Source organism: Dermacentor variabilis, chromosome 9 (assembly GCF_050947875.1).
Source record: "Dermacentor variabilis isolate Ectoservices chromosome 9, ASM5094787v1, whole genome shotgun sequence".
NCBI classification, from domain to species: Eukaryota; Metazoa; Arthropoda; class Arachnida; order Ixodida; family Ixodidae; genus Dermacentor; species Dermacentor variabilis.
Genome location: NC_134576.1, coordinates 128818025 through 128840787, shown reverse-complemented (window position 1 = coordinate 128840787; position 22763 = coordinate 128818025). Strand labels below are relative to the sequence as shown.

Genomic DNA, 22763 nt, shown 5'->3' with positions numbered 1-22763 from the left:
CGGAGCATTGACTTGCACAACTGTTAATGAGAACGCCGAACAAGCAGTAGAAATAATTTATTTTTTATTTTAGTCATCACACACGAAGCTCTTTAGGTTATTTATCTGCTGTCCAATCGTGCGTTTGTCGGCTCTTACAAATTCCTAACGATGGTGTTCTTGGGTCCTTGCGGTAACACGTCGTGAGTTCTGCAATTGATGAACGACATATTAGTTGTTGTTGTTCTTGTTCTTGTTGTTGGCGAGATCAAAATGTTACATCACCAGTAAACACAAGTAAGGTCAAGTGAAGTGGTTTAGAAACAATGAGAGCGCATCTTGCACTGCAGCAGCATTAGTAAGGTTATTCTAGTTAACAATAGTTTCCTGAGAAGGACGGCAGAAATATATGCACTTCAGTTTCACCTAAACGCATCTTAGGTGCCGAACCATTCGAGTGAAGCTAGAGCACTCGTGGAGAAATTATCCATCCTCTGTTGCGGCCCAGTGTAAGCGTTTTCCTCGAACTGTCCATTTGCATAAGCAAAAAAAAAAAGAGTAGCGCACTGTACAATCAACTACAAGTGTTTAAGGACCACGGGATTTATGAAAACGTTTAATTTCGGAGCCGCCTGTAATGGTAGCCATTAAAACCGAGCATCGCAATGCGGCTCGCGTACACTAATAGAGGCTGGAAACGCGTATACCAGGCTCCGTTGTGAAACTGCTGAAATAGTCAACTGTTGTTTGTAATCCCGTGGCCCGCCCACCTTGGTGGTCGACTGTACATCATGAGAAATTTTCAACAATTTGTAGAGTACGCTGAAGCATATCCAAACAATTGATGACATCTTTGCAGTTAATAAAAGGAAAAGTGTTCCATAGTGTCTCTCGAGACATTTTAGCTAAGTATTCCTAGCTCTTGCGCGCCACGCAGACTCCGATATCCCTGGCGTCGTTACGTGTGTTTCGGAGGCTATGATATACAAGACGATAGCGGACGAATACGAGGTGTCGCGCGTCTCGAAGTAGTTCTTGAGGAGGTGCTTCATCATCAGTCGTTATCGGTGCAGATTCTCTTTCCGTGTGCAGCACCACATTTACGTATATCTCTTCTGAATTGAGCTTATCTATTAGTTCCGCATGACTTACGTTTAGTCAATTTGCTGTGTGCACGAGAGCCGGTATAATTTTTCAAACTCTATTCTATGACTTTCTTGCGATCCACCTTTCCTTGGACTTTACGCGAAACATCACGGCAACGCTGACGGCGACGGCAGAAATGCACCTAAGAGTGTCCATATAATTGCTCTTGCAATAAAATATTCGCATTTACAAATAGCGGCTACTCGATTCGGAGACCGAGTCGAATACCGCCATATAAGATTCGTTATCCCAAGATAGAGAATATTCATGCAAACCCAGTGCTAAACGTAACAAACTTTTTGTGTGTTTTGTGAGTTTTCTTTAATGCTTGAAGAAAAAAAAAACCGTTATGTAGTACGCATTGAGCAATGGAAATATGAATCGGGAATTTTTCATGGTGGCCTACAATTTTCTGATCGACAGTATTGCACTGATTGTAATATTTGAGAAGTCAAATAATTCGTAATAATACTAATTATGTAACTATACAGAAAAGTAATCTGGCTTGCTCCAAACCACGGCAAACAAGATTACCGTGGTTCTGTCCAGCTGCGTGGCAATTGCATATTTTTTTTAAATTTTGCCACAAGTCACGGGGTAAACCCCGTGTACGCAAGTGTACAGTACGCAGTTAGAGCAGCCACGTAACCTTGTTTAGACGTAGTGATGAACGGAAAACAGAAGTTCCACGTGTAATATGCGATGAAGTTAGAAGGGCCTCGCAAGACACGTCAAGGGAAAAAGTGGCAGGACAAGATGGAATAACAGAAAAAAAATTTGCGACCCTTTATGCAAGATTTCACGTTTACTAGACAGTTGAAAGAATGCAAACATCTTACTAATCCATTAAAAGGGAGACGCTTAATAATTGAATTATTATAGGTTCATCAGGTTTTCTTCCGGTTCTTTGTGGTATAGTATCCAAGGTAATTTCCAACAGAATTAGGGCAACACTTGACTTCATTCAGTTTCAGAGAACAGGTTGGCTTCAGGAAAGGGTGTTGAGCAATGCATCACATCCACAGCAATAGATCAAAATGGAGTTGGACAGGCAATGTAATGCGTAGGACAGTTAATTAGCCGGCCGACTATTAGAGTTACAAAATGGGTGCCGAGAGATTGAAAGCGCAGTCGGGGACGGCCGTTTGAGAAATTTGCAGGTATAAGACAGTGTCAACTAGCAGAAGACAGGGGTAATTGGATATTGCTGGAAGAAGCCTTCTTCCTGTAGAATGACATAAATTGGCTATGCATGATGATGATGATGACCTACAGAAGCTGCGTACATGCTGTTGTTCTGTCTGACCTTCGTCCATCTGCTACGCCAAATCTTTGTGATGATCGTTTGTGTATGGCACGAGCCAAACGATAAGCAAGTCGCTCGCCGTTGATGACTACGCGTATACTTGCATCTCTGATGAGTGAAGATTGGGTTAACATGCTTCTGTCTTCACGGGCTTCGAAGAAGAAGGCACAGCAGTCGTGAATGTACAGTCAGTAAAGTGCAAACCCATTTCCTAGCTAATAACTGTTATTGCAATAAAACTATGTACTCTATCCCCTTCTGCAATACGTGGTTTATCAATGGAGAATTTTAGTTGTTCGCGAACCTATTACAGTTTATGGAATTCCCAATTATTGGAGACATCTATTCTACTATGATGATGATGATGATTGAATGGCATTTCCTTTGAAAAGGGGCGATGACAAATAGTCACCTAGCCTGCTTGATTCAATCAGCTATGCATACATGTTTTTTATCTAGTACTTTTGTGTACATATTCTTAACCTTTTTTCCCCTTCAAAATCTACCTTGTACCGCTAGCTATGAGTGTAAGAGGTCCGGTCGTAGCAATGTCTTCTCTGCTTTTCTTCCGCCAATACGCTAAACGTCTCTTGCTTGCCTCCACTACTGACCGGTCGACGCTTCCGTCCACTTTAAACGCAAGAGCGTCTGGAAGGTGTACGTCACCTGCAGTTCTCACTGGCTCAATCCCTTCACATTTCGCTAGGAAGTGCCGAGTCTTCTCCGGATGTAATTACACCCGGTAATTCTCGCAATACATCGTTAAAACCGTTTTTCACCACTCCCGCAAAAAGGCCAGAGCGCGCTCAAACGACCAGCCGAATTTTCCGTTAAACTCCGCGATATCCGATGGGTACAGGCAACAAGTGAAGGTTAGAAGTCAATGACACATTGAAATTCTGAAGTGTTTGGTCTAACGTTTGCAGCCACTTACCAGGATGGCGGCAGGGACAGGCGCCCACGTAAGAAGCGTAGTAATTGTTGTTTGTGTTGTCTCTGTACATTGTAATGGAGCACGGCTCACCAAGACCAGGTAGTTTTCGGCATATGCCTTTTTGTCCTGGTTTGTATTCCTTTATTACGCAGCAGGAAGATGATAATGACCCGCAATCAGCGCTTGATTCGCAGGTGTTTCCTACAGTGCCGCCACTCTGAAAGATAAGCACAACACCGGCATACTCACGCAAATCGCTGCAAAGGATGCGCATATATAGTCGTCACTAATTAAAAATGTCTCCTTGTTTAATTTCTCCCACGTGTGCGAGACATCGGCTCTAATTTGCGCAAGAGTTTTATTCACGATGTATCACGATGTTCACTTAGCATCACGATGTGGGGCGTGATTCAGCGTTTCAGCTTGTTCGAAGACGCGAAATTCTTTGATAATGGCGCCAATAGTTGAAATATCGCCGAAAATGAACAAGTTCAAGGCGTCGTCTGCGATACCCTTAAATACGTGGGCCACCTTTTCTGTTTCAGACATCTTGTCGTCTGCCTTGCGGCAAAGAGCCAAGACGTCTTGTATGCGCAGGGCTCTGTGGGGCTCTAAGCAAGCGTCGCAATATCACTCTGTCCTTATCTTGAAAAACAAAACAAAAACAAAAAAACCCCGAAACTTACCTTCGATACCGTAACTAAAGGTATCAAAAAAGCACGAAGCCCTTTGGTGTTGCGTCACAAGAATCACTTCGTCACCGCGGTTTGGTACTAAACGAACAAGTTCAACCTCAATTTCCAATTTTTTTTTTTCATTGACTTGGACGACCTTGCGAACTGTCAGAAGCTGCATTCAGAAAGCTTTTCTTTTCGCTATCTAATATTGGCTGGCCGCCTTCATTAAGTGCTCTTACGAACAGTTCTAGCTAGTGTAAAACTATCATGAATGCGGGTCTGGCTTTCCAGTTTCTTCATTTACTTAGTTTTAAGATAGAATTTATGGACAGGGCGAGCTCGACCTGAGCTCTAGTCTGCTACTCTGCACTGGGGAGGAGGGAAGGGGAGGGAAAGTACTGGGATGGGTGATGCTGAGAAGAGAAGTGGTGAGTGCTTATGTATATTAAACAGTGGCCCTACTAGAGCTGTTCGTCTAGCTTGATGTCCTGGAGAAACATCAACAGTGCTTTAGTTGCCAGCATTGAAGTTGCAGTGTCAGGCCATGGGCAGAGGATAGAGTCCTCCGATAGCGGCTGCGGTTACCCATCAATGCTGGCTAGGGAACCTTCCAGCGTCCTTCGCTCCAGCACATGTGCTGGGCAGTCGCACAATATGCGTTGCAGCATTTCAGGTGTCTGACGTTACTCACAATCCCAGCTGTTCGAATGGCCGATGAGGTTGCGTAGCGACGCGTGAAAGCAAGATCCAGCCGAATCTTGCGCATAGCAATGACATTTTGCTCCGCGTAACCTTTGGGTTTAAACAGAATTTACCGTCTGGGTCGATTGTATTGACACGTGGACTTGTTTATCTTTTTCGCGTGAGCGCTTTTTCGCCGTCTAACAAATGTTATCGCTCGGCGCGGGACGCCTCTGCATGTATCCAAAGTTTCTGGAATGTTATCGATGGTTCTATTGGCTGTCTGTTGTCGCTGAACCTTGTGTAATCTGATTGCATGCATGCACGACGCGAATGGCGCAGAATTTTGTGGAAAGCACGCGGGCACCAGCGACTGCTCTGGAACGTTCGATGACCCGTGTATAAAAGCCGACGCGCTTGAGCGGCAGATCAGATTTTCAGCGATCGCCGACTGTGTTCGCCGCTATCGCCGTTCTTTGAGTGTTTTAGCCTGTTTTTTGAGGGCACAGGTTCGCCCACTAAAGCGTTATTTTCGTCGGTCACAGTTTTGCTGGCTTTTTCACCGTCACCAGTACGTGAAATCTGGTGGAGGTGCTGAGTATCGATCTCAGTACCGCTCGCAGATGTCGCGTAGGCGTCTGCGGATGTTGTCATCGTGAGCTTTGTATGCCTTTGTAAGGCCCTGCACGAGTGCCTTGATCATAGAGTTGGTGTCAGGTCTCGAGTAGGCAATCCTTACTTCATCGGAGGAAGAAAATGCCGATCTTGCCTCACTGTCAGCGAGTTCATTGCCAATCACACCGCAATGACTATAGGCACCCATAGAAAAGGGATCACGTGGCCACCTACCTAGGCGTTGCAATGAAGTTCGGCGATTTCCAGCATGAGCAGGTTTAAGGTTAATGTATTTGCTTCGGAAAATTGGCTTCAAATAATTGACAAGTTGACCACTTTCATAATATTTCGACCACCGTGTCATCAGATCAAATATTGAAATTCACCAACCTCACGAACTCAAAGCGCACAATCATCATAGGCTTACATTGAAAATTTTCCCCAAGAGTGTGCCAGCTGGCGTTACGCGGAAGCGTAAGAGGACAGCAGGCATTAGTTGCCACGGAATTGAAGATATCAGATTTTAACCCTGTAATGCCCAACGTATTATTTACTCTATGCTGAGTTTATAACCTCAATGTTCCGATTTAAGCACTGTAAACATCAAAAACGGGAAACCGTTTTTTTTTATACGCTGGAGAGAGTTTTCGGTTGCGGATAATTCGGAAAAGCATGTACTAAATAAATAATCACTCTACTAACTAGGCTTTTAGTCAAATATCATTTTATTGTCTTTTTTTCTTGTACATATGGGCTACCCATAGACAGAGTGCCTTTTGTATTCGGGATGAAGCGCTGGAGGATGCGAACCTGGCATGGACTTTCCCTGGAACCTGCATTACTCGGTTTCGCTACGCCTCCCCGACCCGCGATCACCACTCCAAATGAAAATGGTATTACTATCGATAGTATTACTATCGATAGTATTACTACGATAGTATTACTATCGCGCGTCACGTAATCATTATGAAATAACAACTATCACTAAATACGCAGCTGGTCTCAAAACGAAGATTAGGCTCTGTGCTCAAAGCTGAAAATGTTCAACTGCAGCTCAAAAAGACAAAGGTCACACGTAGCCCTCGTGTATGTCTCCGTTTTTTTCTTACTTTTCTCAGTTTTATTGAGCTGCTGGTAGACATGGTCAACGCTTTTTCTCTCAGTGGCTCGAAATCGGATCCCGACCACGGCGGCCGAATTTCGATGGGGGCGAAATACGAAAACACCTGTGTACGTAAATTTAGGTGCACGTTGAAGAACCCCAGGTGGTCCAAATCTCCGGAGTCCTCCACTACGGCGTGCGAAATAATCAGAAAGTGGTTTTGGCACGTAAAACCCCATATTTTTTTCTCAGTGGCTGTAAGAAATAATTTGTAATTTAGCACATTGGTAAAAGAAAACGAATTTCTGCTTTATTTTACATCAGAACACCACTGGACAGATAAATATGAAAACAGGAATATTAAAAGAATTGTTTATGTGCACTAGGTTCAGAAAACAAGCAGCATCGCTTTTCCTCCAGGTGTTATAACAGCTTAAAAGTCAATTTCCCAGGCTATAGATGAACTTCGCCTTGCCGTGGATCGCATGCGTACATTGGGAAGTCCAAAATCAAGAAGGGGGCTGACAGCTCATTACCTCTGAAGTCTCTCCCTTTATAACCAACCGTCACCGACAAAAACTGCACGTGGCGTCACTGCGCTAACCCTTTGGAACTAACATGCTGAGGATGACGAGGCCGCCTTTGACGAAGATAGGTCCTCCTATCGAAACGTTGGCCAGCCTTTTTGAGGCACCTTATTCCTGTTTACAAACTTTATACCACTGCGTACATAGAGAAGGAAGAACAGGAAAAAGTGCATGCCGTTTCAAAGGAAGGCAAGCGAATAAAGACGCACATCTTTGCGTATAATACAACGGTAGATACGGCTGGCCAAGTTACGGAACGCGCCCAACTCTGTCAGTGAGTGAGTAAAGAAACTTTGTTATGAATGCCTGCAGAACGGTTAGCCTTCCCCTGTTAGGGAGTCGTTACCGTGACGCGGCCATGACGTCTTCCCGGCGTGTGGCGCCTCTACTCCGGCCGTGGCCGCATCACTCCCTTTGGTCGACCGCGCTGGCCCCTCTTTTGGGGTGGCAGCCTCCCTCCGGTTTTTTTTTAATTACTCAAGGAATGTACCCACCCACAAATTTACGATGCAAAATAGCATCAACATGGGTGTGCAATGTGTATGAGGCTTCATGGTACGTTTGCATTATGTCACAGTGTCCAGGTAATGTGAAGTGCACAATGAATAAATGTGCGTATTTTCAGAATGCAGATACAATCGAAAGCATTTTTGATGTAAACAGTAACTGTTGTGTAAAGTCAGATATTAGTATAACAATCGTAGCTGAGCCGCAAAATAGCAAAAGTGTTGTCGCTTGAATACTGTTTAAACTAATTTCACTCTAACGCTTGCTTTATTTTTCAATTAATGAATTCTGGGATGTTACGGGCCAAAACCACGCTTTCATCATGAGGGGCACACCGTAGCGGTGGTCTCCGAATTAATTTTGGCCACCTGGGGATCTTTAACGTGCCCCTAATGCACGGGACCGAGGCGTTTTTGCATTTCGCCCCCATCGAAATGCGGCCGCCGCGGCCGGGATTTGATCCCGCGACCTCGTGCTTAGCAGCGCAACACTACAGCCGCTTAGCCACTGCGACAGGTGTTTGTTTTTTTCTCGATAAACCAAGGAACCAGATATTTCATGGAGTCATGCGTGACAAAGAGCACGTGGCAACCCTAAGCAGCGGTAAATGATGCTATATAGAAGAACCAGGCTACAGTTTGTGTCGTGCAAAAATAAGAAAAGTGGTATATTGTAAAGCAAGAAACACTGACAGCTGAATAGGCCACGTGAAGACAAAACAGAAGCAGCGAACTTCTTACGACAGTTTAAAAGAACCAGCTTATATATCAAACCATATTGCTGCTGAAACAAAAACTAAAGTGGCCTCGGCATTACATTGATGAAGGGTTTTGCTTTAATACTTGATCACGAAGACACCTCATTATGGAGAAAACTTTTGGTGCGAGGCCGTGCTGCTTGCTTGCGCGCTAGATCTTGGTTCCTCTCTCAGGGCGTCATGCTGCGTTTGACCTGAAAACAACAGTAGCAGTGTTGCTTTAATATAGATCAGCAGTAGCATGGTTGTACAGAACTGAGTGAAGCACAATACATTTTTTTCTGGAAGAGCGATCAACAAAGCCCTGCAGTGTGTGCGTATGTGAGTACCATGTAAGAGGCCACTTCCAAATTATGTTTATTCCAGCCAGACTACTATTTTGTTTCAGATGACTGCAGAATATTAATACGTGGCCAGTCAGTTGCTCCGCATACACTTTGAAAGGAACAGCGCTCACGATGGGACATATTGTACACGCCCTCCGCCCCTCCCTCCCACGCACAACACACACGTACAAAACACACGTGCACATGCGCACAACACACAAACACACAACGCACACACAACTACATGTTGGTGGTCGATGTTCGCTTAAAAAATGTAGAAGCCTATACAGAACATTGCACTGACAAGCTTCATTTTGTTGCTGCCAATATGCACTAAGCTGGCGAATGTGTGAACCTCATGTTAATTGTAGGGTCTGTGGTTTCCTTTAAGTACAGTTAAGTATACAAAAGGCGACAGATTCAGAATGAGTGTTGCTTCATTTTAAAGGGACAACAGTCAGTGAAGAAAGGAAAGAATCTCAGGTTTGTCTCCACCGGTTCAGCTACAAGTGCAATTACCACCTTACCACTATCTTGGTCGTTTTGTTGGTTGTTTTTATGCGTGTCGCCTATTCATGACAATATTAACATACCGTTTGTGCAATATGGTTCCAACATCTTTTAAACCATGCAGCCAGTTAGAAGGTGATTTCAAAAACGAATGTCCATATTATTTCCTGACTTCCTCTTTTATAACTTTTCTAAACTAATCTTAGTATTCACTTTATGGCACATGTTGAAATTGCGGAATTGAAGCCGATCAGGTCGAGAAGTGATTCGATGATTTGATTACTTCTTGGCCTCAATTTAGGAATCTATACATATGCTTTAAATAGAATACTTGTGAAGTTATTCAGTCAATCGTTTTGACTAACAACCTGAACATTGCAATCTGTCGCTGAAGTCCTTTTCTTCATGTATTTCATATCAATAGGGCGGATTGTGGTTTATGCTCCATGCGTTTTTTTTTTTATTTTTTGAAGTAAACAAAAGCGGCACTTTCGCCGGAAAGGCGAAGCATCGGTTACGACAGCTAATTAGTAGACAGCTATACAAAGTAAGGATACTAGTTTTAGCTGCAGTATAAACTTGGAAACATTCGCTTACCAACTGAATTAACAAGCATGGTATGCTTCCTCCGCTGCTATTTAACCTTGCGACGCTGCATCACCCGGCCCAGCTAAACGGTATTGAAGGCGTGCGGTACGCGCTGTACACCGACGATGTTACCATCTGGGCCCCAGAGGGAAAATAGGGCACATGGAGGAAAACCTGCAAGCAGTCGCCCACTTAGTGGATCGCTACGCAGAGTGCTGTGGACTCCAGTGTGCACCAAACAAATCAGAATTTGTGCACCTTCGACCAACACCTATGGACACTACACAAATTCGTCTCTCTTTGGCTAGTGGTCCCATACACGAGGCCAAGGAGCTCCGAATTCTCGGACTCTTTATCCACAATCAAAGAAGAGTCGACACAACACTATAAAAGCTCCGCAAGGTTGGGGACCAAGTGGGCTGAATGGGCCGGCGTGTCTTCAACAAGAGAGGGGGATTACGAAACAGGGATGCTGTGCGGCTAGCTCATGCTTTCGTAACCAGCCGAATTCTATATTCGGTCCCCTATCTCCATCTGCGGAAAAATGATGAAGCCAAACTCGAGGTCATCCTCCGCAAAGTGATGAAGAGGGCCCTTGACCTCCCTGTCACAACTTCGAACGCGAGACTTCTCGCTTTGGGAATAGTGAACACCTTCCAGGACCTCAAGGAAGCCCACCTTAATAGCCATTACACACGTCTAGCTCAGACAAAGCCGGGACGGCATTTGCTGGACCGGCTCCACTTGAAACTTAGCTTTGAAATTCAGGAGTGGGTCCGAGTACCGGAACACTGGAGACGCGCCATGAGAGTTCGACCCCTCCCCACAAAGATGGACAGGGAAGACCACAGTGGTCGTCGCCTGGCGAGGGCGGACGCCTTGCGACGCCACTACGGCAACAAACGCGGAGTCTTCTACGTGGATGTGGCCGGTCCATGCCGCGGGAAGTGGTATACGGCAGCGGTCATCCTCGAGGAAAAGCAAGTAGATGTGCTCACTTTCAAAGCCTCGGGCTCAACACATGCAGAAGAAGTAGCTATTGCCCTAGCTGCCTCTGACCCCCGGTCTGGATATATCATAACCGATTCGCGCGGGGCTTGTCGAAATTATGAAGCTGGTTGGGTCACTCCGCTAGCGGAACGAATATTGGAGAACTATAGCAACGGGGGAATTGACCCTACGCCCCATTGCCTGGTCTGGACTCCGAGTCACCAGGGCCCAGCAGGGAATGACGCCGCGAACACGGCGGCCCGAGCACTCATTTACTGGGCGTCCCAGTTAAACCGTGAGTAGCTGGAATCCGAAGGCATTTATCTTGTAACATTCAAAGATATCACGACCTTTTACAAAGATAGGCATCGCCAATAGCAAACTCCTGCAAAAAGGCTTGACAAGGCTAATGAGCACATCTTGATCATACTTTTCACTAACACTTTATTGTGCCCTGCAATCTTGAAACATTTCGATTGTTCCTTCACTGGCAAGTGCCAATACTCTGGGGAGGTGACAGACACCTACCACATGGTTTGGGCTTGTCAGCTAAATTCAGCTTTCCCTGAACTCTAACCCAACCCGAAAGGAGTGGGAGGCGACGCTACTCGATTGCTCGGACCTTCAGGCCCAAAAGGCCTTGGTCCGGAGGCCTAAGCTAGCGGCTCGTACCAATGGGGTCTCGGAATAGGGACTCCACCCATTGCGGAGCCCCTTAAGGGCTCCCCCCCCCCACCTCTTTTTTCGTTTTCAATAAAGGCTTTCAAGCAAGCAAGTCTGCAGATCAAGTTCAAGATACGGCGCGCGGTCGCGAAATGCGCAGTCGCAAACAAATTACGCATCGGCTATTTTTGTAACAATGTCCAGCAGAATGACAGAAGGTAGAAAAATTGTCCGGATGATTTAAAGCGGTAAACACATTACGTTAACTGTATAGTATTAGTTACGTCAAACAATGACACGTGTTGCTTTATTACATTACTTACTAAATACGTTGCTTCAGTTCAATTTATGCAAATTTTGACCATTTGTTTCTCACCTTTGCAGTCTACCATTCATACATTTTGTTATTCTTTGTCAGAGGCAGTAAATGAGGCTACCAGACAACATGCGAGCAATTTCTTCGTGACCACGAGCGCGACGACAGCATATCTTCGCTGCTCGAGTACTAGCACCTTCCGCGCTGTGCTCTTAAAATGCCCAGAGAGTACACAAAGCCACACAGTCTGGTGTTCCTGCTAACTATCTTAAATGTGAAGCCACTTAGTCAGTGGCAAGGCAAAATCATTTCCCGACGGCAACGCACTAAAAATACTCGAACCGCAGCTAATGAAGCAACAAAATCAGTACTAGGTATATCATGTGCCCTCATATGCAGCGGGTTGATATGCCAGCATCAAAACAAATAAAATATTACACAACACAAAAATTTCGCACTTCGCGTTCACTCCAATAAAGTAAACACTTTATCTTAGCTAAGAGCTCACATCGCCTAGTCAGCTTTCTTGAGAGCTCACGCATGCTTTCTTTTTCTCGCAGCCAAGCAAAAGCAAGTGCATTCCGAAAAGGCAAGAATAGACAATAATACATTTGTCAAGCCCGCTGGCTAGCCCTTACGTGTGCTGTAACAAAAAACTAAAGCTAAATTTAATACCCAAATCCCACATTACGTCACAAAGCGCAGCGTACGCTGAAATACGTAGTTGCTAAGTTATGTCACTGTCCGCCTGAATTTTCTTTGCCGGCTACATTGTAGTCCTTGCGTGTGCCATGAACACTTCTGAAAATATTGCGCAAGAGAATACCTCGTGCACTGTTTGTAATGTACTCGAGAAGAAAACCACTCACCTCTTAGGATTTTCGAAAGAAGAAACTGAGCAGTGCCAACATGCGTTGACTCGAAGAGCAGCCATCTTGATTATGGCACGGGGCATCAAAGCGGTACCGCAAACTGCGCGTCGTGCTTGGTATATACGCAAAAAACGGTGTGTATGAAAAGAAAAAGATTCTTCAATTTTATTAAAATTTTTTACGCAGAGACAATAATTTAAAACGGTTCCATATTTGTTTTCACTTGATTTATAGGCTAGAGATCAACAAGAACCGAAAATGCTTGTTTTTTTCTTTTAACAGGTTTCTGTCATTGAGCATTCACAGCAAATATCTTTTGTGGTACAAAAAATATCTGTAAATTTTCTTTAAATTAGCAGCTTTTTTTATATTGTACGCTTTCATTATCAATCACCAATTCGCGAGAATTTATGCTCCCTGATACGAGACATGCCGTAGTTTTCCCCTTCCCTTCGTTGGCCTCGAAGTCGTCCCTGTAAATAAACACGTTTTCACCAGCGTAGCCAGAAATGGCGTACCGGATGTTCAAATATTTCTTGCCGTGGAACTTTTTTGGGCATTACAGGGTTGAAGGAAGCACAAAGTGCATTGACCCTCTCCTTGGCTGGCACTGCGAAATTACTTAAGATGAAATTAAGAAGTTTCTAGGTGCCGAGCACGTTAGTAGTTTGGTGATTATCGAATAAAGTCGATGCTTTCAAGTGACGAAAACACTTCCTTGCACGCCCCTTCTGGCGCCGCTGTTCACTTACATGAGTTTGGAGTGCTTCTGGACAACGAACGGATAAGGCTTATTCAGCTCCAGCCTGACCATCCGACTCCGGGCTGTCGAGCGTGCCGAAGGGGTAGCCGCCAAGCACGCCTAGCGAAACCACGCATGAATTCTTGCTCGTTCCCGTCCAACACCCGATAAAATATAGGCGTTTCTCTCTCTCTCTCTCTCTCTCTCTGTATATATATATTATATGTATATATTATATGTATATGCATCGCACATGGGAATTCACAAATATTAATATTTGTAACATTTAGGCTAATTACTGAACACAAAGTCGCTTTCATCGCCAGTCGTAAGTTTCACGTCTGTTATTTTGCAGTAACTGTCGTTCTGTGTCGGCCTTTTCGTTTCCGAGTTTCAGCCACAGAAACCTATTGTTTTTGTCTGAAGCAGAGTGCGAATGTGGACAGGTCAATGCACACACACTTGGGTGAAGGAAGCAACGCATCCAAAAAAAAAGCAGCAGTGCAATACGGCTAGCCAGAACGCCACTGTAGTTCCGTGCGTTCCCAAAGTTTCGTATCACATGCTTTGAAGCAACGTAGCACAGAAGCCAGGTATGAGACTGTTGTATGGTACGGCCCTCCCAAACTTAGCTGGGCCCCCAACTGTGTGAGAAGCACGCCTGTACCTACGTGACGCATATACTACGCATGGAAAATGCATGCAGAGAAGACTTTGGCCGCAGCCTGGTGAGTACCATCAGAGAGACAATGAGGGAAGCTTCATGCCTCCTAACGTTGACAGCAACCGTTCCCGATTTGACGTAGAACTGGAGAGGCTAACCGCACTTCAAGGACGAGCTGAAAGGATATACAGACCCACGAGGGCAGTCTGTGACCAGAGAATGGCACGACGAACACAGAAGAAAATCCAGCGCCGTTTGGACAAATTTCAGAAACAACGCTGGAAGGCCTTTTGTGAATCAGTGGACCCTAGCAAACCACTTTCATACAGCTGGAGGACTGTTCGGGGCCAGCGCTCGTCTCCGCAACAGCGACATCCTTTCATGGCCTTGGCCCTACAACACTGCCAGACGCAAGTTGAGGTGACGAATGATATTTGTGCGCGGATCGCTGGCATGTGTGTCACCCCCAACGCCGAAAACGCGAGTATCATCCCTGTGTCTCCCGTCCCAGAAATGGAAATTCCATTTACTATGGGAGAACTGGAGGCCTTTCTGGCTGCTTCTCGACGCTCCTCTTCACCAGGGCCCGACGGCATCACCTATGCAGCTCCTGCCCATCTTGGACAAGAGGCCAGGCAAGAGCTGTTAAATTACTACAACAGCTCTTGGCATGAAAGCATCGTCCCTCAGCAATGGAAGATTAGTAGGCTCGTATCGCTACTCAAACAAGGGAAGTCGCCTTTCGACCTGACGTCATATCGCCCTATTGGCCTGCAAGCTGCATAGGGAAAATAATGGAAAGGATGATTCTTACACTCCTGTAATGGTATCTTGAACGCCACAATGTCTAACCTGACGCCATGAAAGGTTTTTGGCGAGGCAGGTCATGACACTTTTATTGACCTAACAACGTTCATACAACAACAAAAATGCTTCAAGCGCATATCAGTGGCACTCTTTCTTGATGTGAAAGGGGGGTACGACAATGTTACACATGAAACGATCCTCGAGTCATTGCAGGCTGTTGGAATCAGTGGTGAAATGTTTCTATGGATCCCCGACTATTTGACCCTGAAGGTCTTTCTTTGTGCTGACCGAAGATGGCCCGGCTGCCAACTATATTACACACGGTGGCGTCCCAAAGGACGGGGTTCTAAACCCTATTCTCTTTAACCTATCTATGGTTTGCCTTGCGGAAAGATTACTCAAGACAATTCACCTATCAATGTACGCTGATGATATTCCTCTTTGGTCTTCTGCAGTGACTCGTCTTCAAGTGCGCCCAAGAAATCAGAGGGTAGCCACCCTAACATGTTCGTGTCTCCGCAAACAAGGCGTTTGGGCGTCCATAGAAACATGTGCGTTGATCCCATTTAAGAGCAAACCCATGACACCGTACCTTGTTTCTCTCTATGACCAGGTTATCAAATACCAAAAGTCTCTCCGCTTTGGAGGTGTGATTATTGACAGGGACATTTCATGGAGCCACCACTGCATCTGCCTGAAGCGGAAACTAATTTTAATTGTACATGTACTGAGGTTCCTGTGCAAAAGCACCTGGGGCACGTCGGTACAGTCCCTGCTGCTTCTGTACAGAGCGCTGTTTCTGGGCTTTTTACTGTACAGCTCGCGGGTTTTGGCGAACGCATGCAAAACAAACATTTGTACCCTCGAAAGTTTGCAAGGCCAGGCTCTACGGACATGTCTCGGACTACCACTATGCGCTTCGACTCAAGCAACAACCATGATTGCTAGACTACTTGGTTCCAACATATATAACGATTGACAACCTTAGAGCACACATTCGACATCTGTGTCGCGTATCCAATCATTATATTTCTGCTTTGCCAGCACAAAGACTTCACGCCACATTTCCTAACTTGTTGCGACACATCAAGGCTACCTTCCGCCGGGCTTTACACCAGCAGCAAGACCACTGTTACCACTATGGTTCCTACGACAACCACAAGTACGCCTCACGATTCCGGGAATAATGAAAAAGACCCGCCATTCAACAGTGGTTATACGCCGGTTCACACTATCATTACTGAAGAGGCATATGAACAAGGAACGCACATTTACACCGATGGCTCTGTCTCAGTCACCAGCTCCACAGGCGCTGTTATCATCCCGGCCTTACAAGTTGCAATTACTTTCAAAGCGACCTCTACAGCAAGAGAACTTCCCGCTCTGCGTGCCGCTGTTAATTACATCGCAAAAGCCAAACCTCGAAAGTGGGTCGTTTTTTGTGAGTCCAAAGCAGCCCTTCAGAGTATGCTGTCAGCCTTACGACGCAGGACCCATGACCAACTGGTCTCTGAGACCAGAGAAGTTCTTCATCAAGCCCTCATAAAGGGATATGACATCATCTCCAGTGGCTTCCTATGCACTGTGGCATCACCAGAAAGGACCTTGCTGATGATGCCGCACAGTCAGCCCATAAAGAAACCCTGATTTCCTATATTTTTATCAAGGGCCGATGCTGCCAGGGGTCTTCGTTTACTTGCTCAAACCAAGACTGAAGCTTTGTGGAACACCACGCTCCAACTGCCGTCTCCACCGGTTGGATCCTGCATTGAAGCTCCAGCTTCCATCGAACTTCTCCCGCCGTGATGCGATTTTCCAGTGCCGCCTCTGATTAGGGATGGCTTTTAAGAAGGCCTACTCATTACTTATTGGAATGTCCGACACACCGATCTGTGACTCGTGCAACTGTGAAGATAAGATGAAGGACATGTTGTATTTTTGTAATTTTTATGACAACAAACGTGACATAAGAGACCATTTTCAAAGACTAAGATTCTCGGACCATGGCCCCATGTGCCGCTGGCTTACAAAGCGACGTGAGCACTGCTACGTTTCATGACAGGGACTGGACTCAATGACCGATTATAGGCGTGAAGTTATGGGCATGAGCATATACTCACATGGATAGTACCTTCATCCCTCCCTCTCCTTTCTTTTCTTCCCATAAAGCCCTTCCCCGGTTTGCTTCCCGTAGGGTAGCAAATGGTACGAGCATCTGGTTGATCTCCCTGCCTTTCCTTCCTGCCTTTTTATCCTCCCTACTCGAGAAGTTTTCAAAGTTTCTTTCGCCTGTGGCCGCTGCTACTTTGGTCGAACTGGCCATTTCTTCAGTTGTGTGAGCACGTGAACTGGCAAAAGGCTGTGCCTTTCAGCCGCTTCCCTAGCCATCTGCCCACGCGCAGCTGTATTCCGGACTTTGGTCGGTGTGATCTCAAAACGACATCGGAAGCGCTGAACGGGTTAGACTTTAAAAAGCCTTTGCCATATCTCCTTCAGTCGCCGATGAATTCTGCCAAAGGGAAGTTGAGTTTGCACCGCTTTTCGTGAGCCTTCAAGATCACGGAAAGCGCACAGCTGCGCAACACATTGAGAACTTGCGATTCTTCCACGAATTTTGTACAGTTTAATGACCGCGTGTGGGCTCTGTGCGAGAACTCTCCACAGTGTAGTGTCACACTTGAGAACGTCAGCTGCGTCACGGCTGCTATACTTGGAATGTCAAGTGGCCACTTGTGAAGGCTATGTGAGCAAAACGTAGCAGTTAATTTCTCCTAGGGTGGTCCCTAGTTCTATTGTCTACTCTCACATAACTGTAAGTAAAAAAAATGCGGGCCCTGAATCCTCTTATTCATTTCACACATTGTAGCTTAAAATACACTGCACGAAGAAATTTAATATACTTAAATAGCGGGCTAGAGAAAAAAAAGGGCAACTTATAAAGAATGTTTCTGACGTGAGTTATTGACCCCGTAAAAGAGACGGAAGTCGACAAACCCACGTAGTATCCGCACTTACTCCTTCGAAGAAAGGGAATAGTAGGTGACGTCTGAAGAGACCATTGACGTCGTTGAAAAACTGGGGTCAATATTAAGTGACGTCAGAAGAGGTGATTGACCCCGTCGAAAAGACGCGGTTATTAATAAGTTAAACCAAGAAAGTTACGATGCAACTCATCTCATGATTACTGTCTATAGTGAAGAGATTAGCATTCGAGCTACGCAGTGACACATCGCATTTCGGAAGTACAATGTGTTTACCATATGTAGTTGTCACGCTGAAACCCGTTGCTTTGGTTATATGTAACGTAAGTGACCTTCCATGCATTGCTATGGCACTCGATGTTGCCAAAGTATCGCTCGAGAGAGGCGGCATGATGACGAGTGTATGACGCGGATGCACTAACGAATAGGAAGGAGGCCCACGAAAGCGAAAAGGTGGCACGATGACAGTGAGATACAATTTTTTTAAAAGATGACATTGGTACGACGACGACCGCGCGACGACACCGACATGACGACAATCCTTCTTTTTTTCACAGCGGGACCGCGCATGCGCCCTGCCCTGGTGGATTAGTCGGGAAACGTTTTGGAAGGGTCGTGTGTGCCGCCGCGCCGCCCCCCCCCCCCAAAAAAAGAACAGAAAACAAGAAAGAATGCTGAAACTCCACTGGAGTTTGAATGCAGGCTAAAGAACTTTCGCCTGGGTTTTCGACTTTCTCAAAGGAGGAACGGCAACCACCCAGCTGGGTGAAATGGTTAGTCAAAAGCTTACGCTTGGGACAACAGGTACCCCGCAAGGTGCCGTTCTCTCACCCCCCTACTCTTCAATATCACCATGATGAACTTGCCACAACAACTAAACAGCGGCTCGGATGGTGCGATAGATGACGCGTTTTAGGAGGCAGCAAACGTTGTGCAAAAATATGTCAGGCGCAACAAGCTAGCATGCTCCCCCTCGAAATCCGAACTCATAACCATTAGAAATAAAGCCGGAAAGACGCCAGCGACTGACACCCAACTGCAAGCACCGATCAAAATTGCGTTGGAAGGCGGCGCGGTTCCTCCGGTTCGGACCATTAGAGTGCTGGGCATGTTTATTCAACATAACACATCGACTACCACGGCCCTAATAAAGCTGCAGAACACCGCCATACAAGTTGGTGTACTGGTCAGGCGAGTGGCCAACAGACACAGAGGAATGAAGGAGATGGACTGGTGTAGGTTGATTCAGGCATTATTCATCGACCGTACTCCTACCACTATTATCATCTCAGGAAATCAGAGAAGGAGAAAATAAAAGCTATAAGTCGGCAAGCGTACAAAGGGACCCTATGTTTGCCTGTTTATGCCATCATCGAGAACCTCCTCCCACTTGGAGTGCACAACACCCTAGAGGAGCTGATCGAAGCAAACAAAAGAGCCCAATTAACACGGATATCAGACACGATGACTGGACTACATATCCTGAGTGGACTGAACATTAAACTCATACATACCCTGGGAGGCGGAGAACCACTATCTCCCGCAATCGGGCATCGCTTAAATATCAAACCAATACCGAAAAACACCCTGACGGCCAGGCATGATGCCCGGAGAAAAGGCAGGTACAGGCGAACTACGCGAAAAGCACAAGCAAGACCAAACCGCGGTCTTCGTCGATGCCGCCAACGAGGGACGCAAACACATACGGGACCCCGAGTGAATGGGTGAGAAAACATTATTTCGAATCAGAACGATTCGCGTCCGGGGAGTTAGTGGGCTGGCTCACCCGCCGAGGTTACTGCCAAGAGTTCTTGCTCCAAGTGCAGTGGATGGAGAATTTGTAATCGTAAATGTGGCCTCAACTAGAGCCGCATCAATCAAAGAGCCCGAAGAAGTGGTCATAGCGCTGGCCATCATGAACCCAACTACCCACACTGTCCTTTGCGACTCTAAGAGCGCTGTTATCAGCTTTGTGAGGGGCAGCATGGGACTAGATACTGCCAAGATCCTGACAAACTTCAATCAGAAAGACAGAACCAAAATCAATCTTGTCTAATTTCCCGCTCACTCGGGAAATCCCGGCAACGAGGAAGCACACAAACTTGCCCGAGGGTCAACAAGCCGCTTGGCGCTCTCCTTGGAACCGAACCCGCCTTTGTCCCTTCCCCACCCCCGATGGTATAGGTAGTGACTTCCTGCAACGAACTTACTAACCTATATAAAGAGGACAGAAGAAGACGCCCTTTACCACACAGCAACCTCACGAGAGTGCAGGCCACTGTCGTCCGCCAAATTCAAATAGCCCTACCACTCCTCATCGCTTAGCGATCTTCACAAATGGAGAGGTTGACCCAATGGGCAAGACACTGCGATAAGATCGCCATAGCAAACCAAATCCACATCCCCTGGGAAGGCGAGAGCCTTCCCCCACCCGTAGAGCTTCTACCAGCTCACTCAGAAACGGCATGGGAGACTCTAATACGGTCCCCCAAATAAAAAGTACAAAAAGCAACCATTGCCTGGGCGGTAGAGGTCACAGCAGGCAAGCGGCCATCTACAAAGCCCTGAAATTTCTCTTGAATAAGGTTGTTTCCTCCTCCTCCTCAACTGGAGTTGTCTAAGTATGCGTAAGCATACCCCCAAATTTCAGTTGGCTCACCCACAAATTTCATTTGGTCCACCCCGGAATTTCAGTAGGCCCAAATCGAAATTTCAAGTTGACTCAACCCCAAATTTCAAGTTGACCCGCCCACGAAATTCTCTTGGCCCACCTCTGCTATAAGCTTCCCCGTTAATTTTCCAAGGAGCCTTATGTATATGTATGGACAATCTCTCTTTATTTTATTTCCTTCGTACGGATTGTTCCTTATGACTTATAAAGCTACTATTCATCTACATTTACACTACTATAATGATTAAATGTCAACTTTGCAAATTACGAAGTTTCATGCAGATAGAAAACACTACATTTTTCACGTGACGCTGTTGGTTAGTCGCCAAAGAATGCTTACGCATTAATACGGCAATCTACCATGAATTATCCAAGGAGTGCGCTCATCGCACGCTAACTCGTGGTACGAGGTAAAAAAAAAGTTTGCATATGTACCCTGAAAGGTAACATGAGAGGATGCGTTAGTTACCGCGAAACTAAGTATGTAGGTGCCAGACTGAATAGAAAACAAAACAGCATGAAGTGTACTTACAGGTTGCCTAACTCGTGGTGGACCTGCTAAAATAGATAGGATCAAATTAAGCATAACAACGCACCCAAGTGGTGCGCTCATGTTCATGTAATAACTGAGCTATTCCGCGGGTTGCTGACTCTACAAACGGATGATGCCTCTTTAAGTACATAACCGGAGTGCATTAGCAAAGGTTGCCTTTCACGAAGAGAAGAGCTCTATAGCCTTCTTTCCTTCCCGCCTGGAAACGTGACGTGTTTCAAATGTTCTACTCGCTGCACGACGTCAGACTTGGCATTTTCCTCCATCGGTCGCGTATTTTTTCCTGAAGCAAAGGCTTAAGAGGAAGCTTTAGCTCGGGCCCAACTCCGACGTGGCCTATTCAAATACATGTAAAACGCAAAAACGTTTTTATGAGATAACCCCTGGACCGATTTTGATGAAATTTGTCGCATTTGAAAGAGAAAGTTAAATTCTAGTGACTGTTGGAAGCGGAATTTCGATTTAGGGCTTGAATTTTCTTAAAACGATTTTCAAATATTTGACCGTTTGAAAAAAATAGAAAAATGAAGTTTATAAATTCATAGCTCTGCATCCAGAACCGATATCGCGGTTCTGTAAACGGCATCCATTAGATCATTCAAAGCGGACAAATTCAATATGTCATTTTACATCTTACGTGAATTTGTTACGTTGGTTACAATGGTTTTGCAAAAGTTGTATTTCTCTATTATTAAATTTTTTTATATTCATGTGTAACATATCAATTTTGTCCGCTTTAGATGTACTATTAGATGCAATTCACAGAATTGTATCATCGTTTTTAGTGGTTAAGTTACAGAGTTGTAAACTTGATAGTTTCGTTTTTTGAAAATTTTCGATTTTTGCCAATTTTTAACAAAAAATTGACAATCTAACTCAAAAATTCGAAACCAACAGTCACTAGATTTTAAGTTTGTCTTTTAAATGCAACAAACCTCGTCAAATTTGGTGCAGTGGTTGCCGAGAAAAACTAATTCTCCTTTTACATGTATTTAGATAGGAGCACTTGAGCTAAAGCTTCCTCTTAATTCCATTTTACTCGTAAGAAAATTGACGTAGCATTCACTTGTGAGGTTTGAAGGCAGGAGCTGTAACGTGCAAGCCATCGCTTCACATGGCTTTTTTGGGCGGATGAGGGGCCGTTGTTTTGTCAATCCGCGTACTGCAGTCTGCCCGCTTAATATTTTTGTCTTCAAACCGAGGCATAGTGTATATTCTATAGCCAAACTTCAGTTCTTTCACTGACGCATCAAGTGGAGCAAGCACGAAAAAAAAATACGGTAGGAAAGCGGCTTAAGTGCCGGGGAGAGCTGTGTGGTAGGCAGGGTTTATTGCAGAGAAGCCGAGCTTGTTGCCCATCTGCAGAGTTCAGGTGGTCTGTCATTGGGCTGGTCTGCACGACCACAATAGAAGTGAAGGGGCAGGAAAGGATGACCACGTAACTACGGTCGACATCACTTCTGGCGAACCTTGCACGCTTCTGCCTAACACGTACGCAACACAGACTGCACTCAAGAGTATGTTCAAGCAGCGGTCAGCACTACACCCGTTTAAATGCCACACCTATCGCTCTGAAATCCCTGCCTGCAATGAAACATGGAGAAACATGCAGAAACATGGAGAAACATGTTTCATGAAACATGAAACATGCGCCTAGACATGGCGCCTTCATGCGTCCCATGTCCAGGCGCGTCCGGGCTAGAAGATGAGATGCAGGCTCCCCTGCACGCCTCCCCCCTCCCTCTTTTGCGCGCGCGCGACTAGGCGACGTGCGTCAAGTCACCATCGT

General features: G+C 45.6%; 1 long non-coding RNA gene across 1 annotated transcript; it reads right to left on the bottom strand.

Moving 5' to 3' along the window:
- Positions 1 to 85: 85 nt before the first annotated feature.
- Positions 86 to 21075, bottom strand: LOC142558182 (uncharacterized). Its single transcript, XR_012822967.1, has 3 exons — positions 20954 to 21075; positions 3366 to 3582; positions 86 to 189 (listed from the first exon to the last, which is right to left on the bottom strand). It is a non-coding gene; the product is annotated as an uncharacterized LOC142558182 (long non-coding RNA).
- Between the last annotated feature and the right edge of the window lie 1688 nt (positions 21076 to 22763).